At 40.4% G+C, this 8,101-nt stretch overlaps 1 pseudogene across 1 annotated transcript; it reads right to left on the reverse strand.

The window, feature by feature from the left end:
- Positions 1-5,031: 5,031 nt before the first annotated feature.
- Positions 5,032-6,779, reverse strand: LOC147457948 (putative RING-H2 finger protein ATL69 pseudogene; annotated as a pseudogene). The gene is made up of 2 exons (XR_015188165.1): positions 6,628-6,779; positions 5,032-6,393 (listed from the first exon to the last, which is right to left on the reverse strand). The product of XR_015188165.1 is annotated as a putative RING-H2 finger protein ATL69 pseudogene (transcript).
- Positions 6,780-8,101: the final 1,322 nt, after the last annotated feature.

Raw genomic sequence — 8,101 nt, forward strand, 5'->3', positions numbered from 1 at the left:
GTGTGTAGAGAGAGAGTATATATATATATATATATATATATATATATATATATATAGAGAGAGAGAGAGAGAGAGAGAGAGAGAGCTTAGCTTATGTGAGCCATCTCTGTATCATTCCAATTTTATCGGAGGCTTCAAATCTTTGATATAATTTGAGGTTTTTTCTATGATGTCAGAATATTCAATAACTTATTTATTGACATGAAAATCATCATAAACTCTTGACTTCTCCACATGTAACCCTCCCCTTTTACCCTTGCATAGTGTCGACGAGAGAAGACACTCGTAGCCCAATGTATCAACAAATAGTGGTGGCCCCATGTGTGTCCCTTGACTAGGCAATGTGCCCCCCCCCCCCCCCCCCCCCCCCCCCCCGCCCCTCTCTCTCTCTCTCCCTCCCCAAGCCCTCGAGTACCTTTTGGCACCTGCTGTTTTGTAGCCCAAATGAACTTCACTTTGTTGATGTATCTACAATGCACATCTCTTTTCCATTAAGATGTACACCAAAAGTACTAATACTCTCTAAAATCTGTAATTTTAGAGCATTGTTTTACTATTTTTACCCGCTTTACTTCTTATTAACGCGGTTTTGAGACCCGTGAATCTAGACTCTCAATGACTAAGCTTAGTCAAACCTTCTCCAAACACTACTCGCAAGTAGTCATCCTATGGCATAACTTAAATAAAACACACACACACACACACACACACACACAAACAAATATGCATAAAATGTTTTAACATCATCAAAATAAATAATTAAGTGGCAAATACTATCAAGTGAGTTTTGTGTGTGTGTATGTGTGTGTGTGTGTGTGTGTGTGTGTGAGAGAGAGAGAGAGAGAGAGAAAGAGAGAAGAAGAAGAAGAAGAAGAGGCCTAAAAATATATACTTATTAACGAGTCTCGTTTCTTGAATCCAAGTGCTTACATGCTTGCATACTTTCTCAAGGAGGGAGAGGAGGTGGGATTTTTAATAAGTAGAAACAATCACAATGACCTCGAAGTTTGGAGAGAGAGAGAGAGAGAGAGAGAGAGAGAGAGAGAGAGAGAGAGTCAATGTCCTTAAAATTGACCTATGGGACCAAATACTACATGTAGCATGCTTGAAGACTATGGATATAATGGTGGCAACTAACAAATTAAATCAATGAACTTTTCGGGAGACAAAGAAATGTAGGCAATGATCCAGGCTAAAATGTAAGACAAGAAATTTTATGTGGTCAAAAGTTGAAAGTAGGGCATGATATCTATGCTCTAAAATTTTCAAGAGAGATAATGTGTATACAAGAAGAGGCTCTCTTACACTGTCTTAATAACCAGTCTCACATTTAAGATAGAAGGAGCTAAACCAAATGATTGGTATGATATAGATTGTGTGTAAGAAAAAAGGCTCAAAAATATAAACGGTTGAATACAATCTGCTCTCTCAACAAGGAACATGCTTTTATAATTTGGAAAGAGAGGGAGAGAACATACATGATTTCAGGTCACAACCTCAATTTTGCGCTACATCCTTGAGTTTAACATAATGACCAAAACTCTTGCAAAATAAACAATTGAGTGATCTTATTTTTCTTTAATTTTCTATCACAATTAAATGTACAAATGAAGTGAAAGTGTACATGAACAAATAGTGTGCACCTTATTGTACTAAGCTACTTATGCATTATTGTATTAAATGATGATGTAAAACATTAGTATGCTTGTGCACAAAACATAGATAGAGATGCAAGCAAGGCATCTAGAGAGCAACATAGATGGAATAGTCAATCACATTCTTAATATTAAAAGAAATCCAACTTATCTTTTTGAAATCGGAAGATTTCCTCGTACATTGGAAAGTATGAGCTCTAATCTTTTCATAACTCTACTCATAGATATGAAAAGTTTTAAAATTACACAGTGTCGCAGATATGGGCCTTTATCTATAAAATCTTGCTAGCTTACCCAGTTTCTACTTTTGACTGGTAGCACTTTTGTCAACTCTACGTAAACCAAGATAAATATATCCTTATTATATAAGCGGTTATGATGTGCACTACTACCATGTCTTGCACATAAGAAAGATGCAAGGATAGAAGCAAGTAAGAGAGTGGAGCAGAGACATTGAATCCAATTGCGTTCCTATCATTGAAATCAATTCTAAAACCCACTCTATTTTCCAAAAACGTTTTATTATTACATTGACTCTCTTAGCTTTCATCTCTTCACACCTTGCTAACTTATCTCATATCTATAATCAAGCTTGGTAGCATTGCTAGATCAAAGTAGACCAAAAGGAGGACTCTCTCTCTCCTCTATGTGTGTGTGTGTGTGTGTGTGTGTGTGTACACACACACACACACACACATACATGCCCACCCAAATAGAATTAGAGGGCTCCTAAGTTTGTTGAACAAGGGCTAGCACCTCATGAAAAATAATGCCTATGAGAATCTCCAAATCTTGGTATCAAAGAATGCTTGGCAACACTTTAAAAGGTCTTGTCATGCATTACTTTTAAAAATGTGATAAATATACATATAGGAAGAGAGTATTGACAATGTTCCTCTGGAAGACAAGATAGCCCTATGAGAATAAAGACGATGTTTCCTTGGCCGCAGCAACACACAGGTCACATACTTGTTACTTTTTAAAAGGAGAGATCAATGTTAGCACTATAAAGAAAACAACTTTGTATCATTGTATTTAATGAAACTAAGGAGGCCTTTAATTGGCGAATGATGGAAGTAACCTTTAATGTGTAAGTACATGAGATTAGTCATCACTAGAAAATAATTGCTTGGGAGCCTTAAGCTGGTAGCTTTAATCCTTGTGGTAGAAAGCAATAGTTTGTCTTGGTGTCCCCAATAGAGCACTCTTGCTTGGAAAATTCCCCACAAGTATGCATCAAGTCTTCAAAAACCATGATCTTAATGGATCAATTGGATGTGCTTTGGGTTATCGTGTGTCCTTTGGCATTGAGTCTTGGAAAATATATCGAGGCTCTTTGGTTGTAGCAAGAGGTAGAGATACAAATTTTTAGAGCAACGAATCTACATCATGTGACCAATCACCTTGGGATGTCGCACTGTGAGCCACTAATGTGTGAACTCAAGGGTAATAGGAGATGTTTCCCCTTGGGATATGTACATAGCCATGATGGCATCTCTCACGCAAGGTGACTATATAGGAGTATGGGTAGACATTGATGAAACATGCCTGTATATGGAGTGACATGGATACTTGTGATGATGCCAACAATGTCAAGGTACCATGTCAACCATTGGATGGTGATGGACACACCAAGTGCCCAAGTTTGTGCATGTTCATAAATGTATTGCTAGGTAAAGTCCACATAAGCATTATGTCAATTTATGGACTAGTAGATTGCCCTCGTGATGAAGTTATGTTTGTCAGATGTCAAGCTTGAGTAAGAGCATGCCACGACTCTGATGGAGGCTACATATTTAGCATCCCACATAAGTCAAAGTGATGGAGGCTACATATTCACCTAAATGTATTGCTAGGTATTATCCCCATATGCATGATGTCCATCTATCAACTAGTGGATCAACCTCTAGTGATGAAGCTATGTTGCAGAGTGTCAAGCTTGAGTGGGAAGATGCTATGAATATGACAGTCAAAGATCAAATTATCCATTTCAATTTATCGCAACTTCTTCACAACCATGAGGGGATGGGAATAGAATGAGGTTTCTCATGGTCATTCAAGCTTCAAATTGACCTTTAAGTGAGGTTGTTGCAATTAACGGCCAATTGGCCCACAAGTGTGTAGTGTGGACAAACGTACAATCTCATGACATATAAACACATAGTGTATTCACTCTTTGGTAGTGTAAAGAATAAGACTAACCCCCTTCACTTTGATGAGAAACAATTACTTTCTTTGCCCCCTTTCGCCCTCTTTGGCCCCTATTGTTCATGCCACAAAAGATCCGAGTTATACCAACAGTTCATGAATAATACACCTTGTGGAAAGAGTTAAGGACTTAATTATCTCATACAAGGTTGCTTTAGTAGAACCCTTCGATGATTCTAAGGTAGGAAAGATGCATAGTCTAATGAAAAAAAACCCAATGTCCTCGACTTGTGCCGCCTGTGGAAAGATTTGAGAAAAACAGAAAGAGACAATGGCATCAATTTAATTAAGCCTTGAGGTACTTTAATCATAAAGAAAGAAGTGCTGGAAAACCACACCGTTTACAATTATAACTTAACACTGATCAATTAAGAACCAACAATAATCACCATTATAATTACACACTAATCACAAGACTGATATGAGTTTACAATTACAAGTACACACTGATCAATTACAAAAAGCACAAATAATCACATTGGGTAATTAGAAGATTGATGACACTGTAGATGCATGTCAGCCCATTACTCTTCAGTCAACTATTACATCCACCATCACAAATCAACAAACCCTTCATTTTCCTCGGACATCACGACTGATGCAAAAGCCATGTTCATGTGGTAGCCGGCTTGTCTGCATAGAGGCATCACTTATACTTCCATCTCCACGAAACAACAAACAAAGAAAACACACAATATCTTGGCAAGCCCCAACAAGTTGAGGATGAGCCCATGAATGGGACGACGGTATCGGAACAATCCATGTAATCAATAGAGAACAAAATCAAAAAACCACTGGCATGTTAGTTCAAGAGTTTAGTTGATTCCATTACACCAGACAGCATCGAACAACTGATTTGGCTGACCTATTAGAATGCACTCACAATCATTAAACCCATCATAAGCTCAAAATCGCGCAGTTTGCCTTCTACAAACTATCAATCCAAGAGGTTAACAGTAAAAAAAATCTAGTGCAGTAATATGCCAGGAAAGTAAAATATGATGATCCCAAAAGAATTGAAACAAGCCTTTCCCATTGAATTCTCTGAAATCAGTGTCACCCAACCTTCAAGTAGCTAGTAGCAGCAATCCTTATATCATGTATATAGTGTTTGATCAGGCCGATCCATGGACTAAACATCACAAAAATGCCATGCGATAAAAGCCAATGAGAGCAACAAACTGACATTTGAATCTGAAAAAGTACATTATCAACATTGTGTGTTCTTTCGAGCAAGAGCAGGACTCATGTATAAGCAACAGAAACACATCAATGAGACACATCGGATATTGGGCGACTCGGTACATGCTCTCCTGTGCAGAAAAACTTACAAAACCTGCATGAGGAGAATACCTCATAAAGCCAAAAACCAGGCATCTTTACTAGAGATGCCAACCAACATAGCTCTTTAGGCTGTGAAGAAGCATCAAGCTGATGCTTCTACTAGTAAGTGGAGCCGAGGCATTGACTACCACCATAGTGTGTGCTCAGTGTTCAATGCAAACGGTTGCATGAAACCATCATATACAGTGTGGAAGGTAATATGTCCTCACATGCAAAGGACTTGCCTGCACATAAGGATGTATGCGTACTAGAGAAATCTTAGCAGCTGCGACAAGCACCTGTCTCATACTTAACACAATTACTTCAGAAGACTTTCCCAGTAGTGGTAGACTGTCAATGGGCTTATCACCGGTATTGTGACTGAAGGGGATGGCGCGCCAAGGGTATGAGCTCTGATAGAGGCGTGGATATGGGGGTTGGAAGAGGTGATGTTCGGCACATTGGGCAAGATGCATGTAATCGTAGCCAAGCATCAACACACATGGCATGGAAGCTATGCCTGCAATCTGGTAGCATTCGAATGAGCTCACCATTTCGATAATCGGCGAGGCAGATGGAGCAAGATGCATCATCGCCATGCTGATAACCATGGTATATCTTCTTCTCGACATAGCTAAATTTGGGATAGCTTTCAAGAGTGGCCTCATCTAGCCCACCAACAGTCCAATCAGCACCTTGCGCATTTGGAATTGGAGCATTGTCTTCTCGTCTTTCATTGGGTGCAGCGCTTCCATCTCCATATCGAGGATTTGCACTACTATCCAATCTTCCTGGCAAGTCTACAACGCTGCCTCCGCCATTAACACCTCTTACTCTTGCAGCACCACCCCTTCCATGGACACGTACGCACACATAAGATGCAAGCATAATGGTAGAAACAAGCACCAAGATGCCGACAGCTATGGCAATTCCATAGCCAAGCCCAACAGTGTTCATGTTCTCTGTCATCCCAGCAACGGTGGTCCCATTCTGACTCATGTTTCCGCTGTCGAAAAGCGGTGCATGCGTAAAACTACAGAGAGTACACGTATACACGGCCAACGCCCTTGCATACACTCATGCCACAGTCCAATACACGACTCGTGAGTGCAAAGCCCATACCTGGGCGAGCAGAAAGAGCAGCATCATGTGCTAATCGATGCTTGAATCACGTACGGAGCATATGTGCAATGGTCAGAAGTGGTTGCTGGCAAAGCAGAGCGAATAAGATGAGTAAGCCATGGTTATGGCAGAAATGTACTGGCTTGAAGAAAATAAGGAGGTTATGTAGCAGGAAGGAACGTGCATGTGTGTGCAAGAAAGCGGAGGGGTGTGTGCGTAGGTGTGTGTGTGTGTGTGTGTGTGTGTGTTTGTGAGAGTGAGAGAGAGAGAGAGAGAGAGAGAGAGAGATGAGAGACAGAGAGAGAGAGACAAAAGTTACCTGGAAATGGAGAAAGGCATAGCTTGTGCGGAGAGATGCAGACAAGGAACGCATACAAACAGAAGAAAGCTCTCGTGGACCAGAATTAGGATTGTAGGGGTGAAAACAACGGTCAGGTGGGAAGAGAGAGAGAGGGAAGGAGAAGAAGAAGAAGCATTAATTTGGTGGGGCTGTACAGAGCCCAACACACGTAAAGGCTCTCTCCTTTTACTGCTGAAAAAGAGAGAGGACTCTGCTGCTTTGCATTAAGCATTTACTCTAATCCACAGTATTATACTCATTTCTACCTGCCACTATAGCAGCAGCCTTCTCTCTCTAGAGTCTTCATCGCATGGTAATTTGTAGCACTCTCTCTCTCTCTCTCTCACGCACATGCTCTCTCTCTCTCATTGAACAAGACTCCACTTCTCAACTTTCAAGCTGAGGGGGAGAAGACCTTTCGCTTTCCCCACTCCTTTTGGCACACCCTCAGCTTTTCTTTAGTGAAAAGGGGTGTGCGTGTATCTCTTTGATGCTGTCACATATCTCTTTCTTTTAACTGTCTACCAACTTGTATGTGTATGTATGTGTATATGTGAGGCATACTCCGAACAAACGATCGATCGATCGCCGCCCAATCAATCGACTGCAAAGCAAACTTTTTTTGTTATCACTTGTGAGGGCTAGTCTTCACCGCAACATCTTTCCATGCCCTTTGTGTGCACCCATAAGCACATATTGCCAACTAATTTGCAATTGGAGGGAGTGCAAGGTGGACTTGTTGCACTTGGCATTTACCTCCCTGCTTCAAAATGGATTGCCTGGTGTCTACACTAATGGAACCAATATTTTGGCCATCGTGGAAAGCGATACAAAAGTGAGCTACAACCTATGGTATTATCAGCAGGGATGCAACAATCACATACCTCAAAGGCATTGAAATAGGGCCTTATAACGGGCATAGGTATGTAAAGTATGCCTTGTTAAGGTACACTTGAAAGATATCCCTAAGTATCAAAATTGGGTTTTTACGCACTCACACATTCGCCTCGGCAACTAGGTTGTGATTCCATTGGGATGTCATAATATCACAAGGAAAAGACCAATACATGAAGGGAAGAGAGAACTCTTTAGTGTAACCTATCATGGAGAGACTAAAGAAAGCACACTTTTGGGCTCTCATAATGCTCCCAACAGAACACAACACCCACACCACATGATGAGAAGTTGAGAACATGGACCATCCAAACTTTCTTTTTAGTATATAGGGTCCATCCATACTTTCCTTTTAGTATAGGTAATGCCCCTATTTTTTTACAAAACAATAGGGTATCCATCTAGTAGGGCTAGTATGTGGGAAGTTATGATTGAGGATGCATCATGTGAGTGTTGCCTATTTCAAGCAAGCAAATTGATTGTTCTCACCAAAGACTTTGCATTTTTTCAAAGAAAGGGCCTTGTTGTCAAACCACCTATCGAATCCTTGACCTCAAAA

This window comes from Adiantum capillus-veneris, chromosome 5, assembly GCF_014529385.1.
Source record: "Adiantum capillus-veneris isolate H3 chromosome 5, ASM1452938v2, whole genome shotgun sequence".
NCBI lineage: Eukaryota > Viridiplantae > Streptophyta > Polypodiopsida > Polypodiales > Pteridaceae > Adiantum > Adiantum capillus-veneris.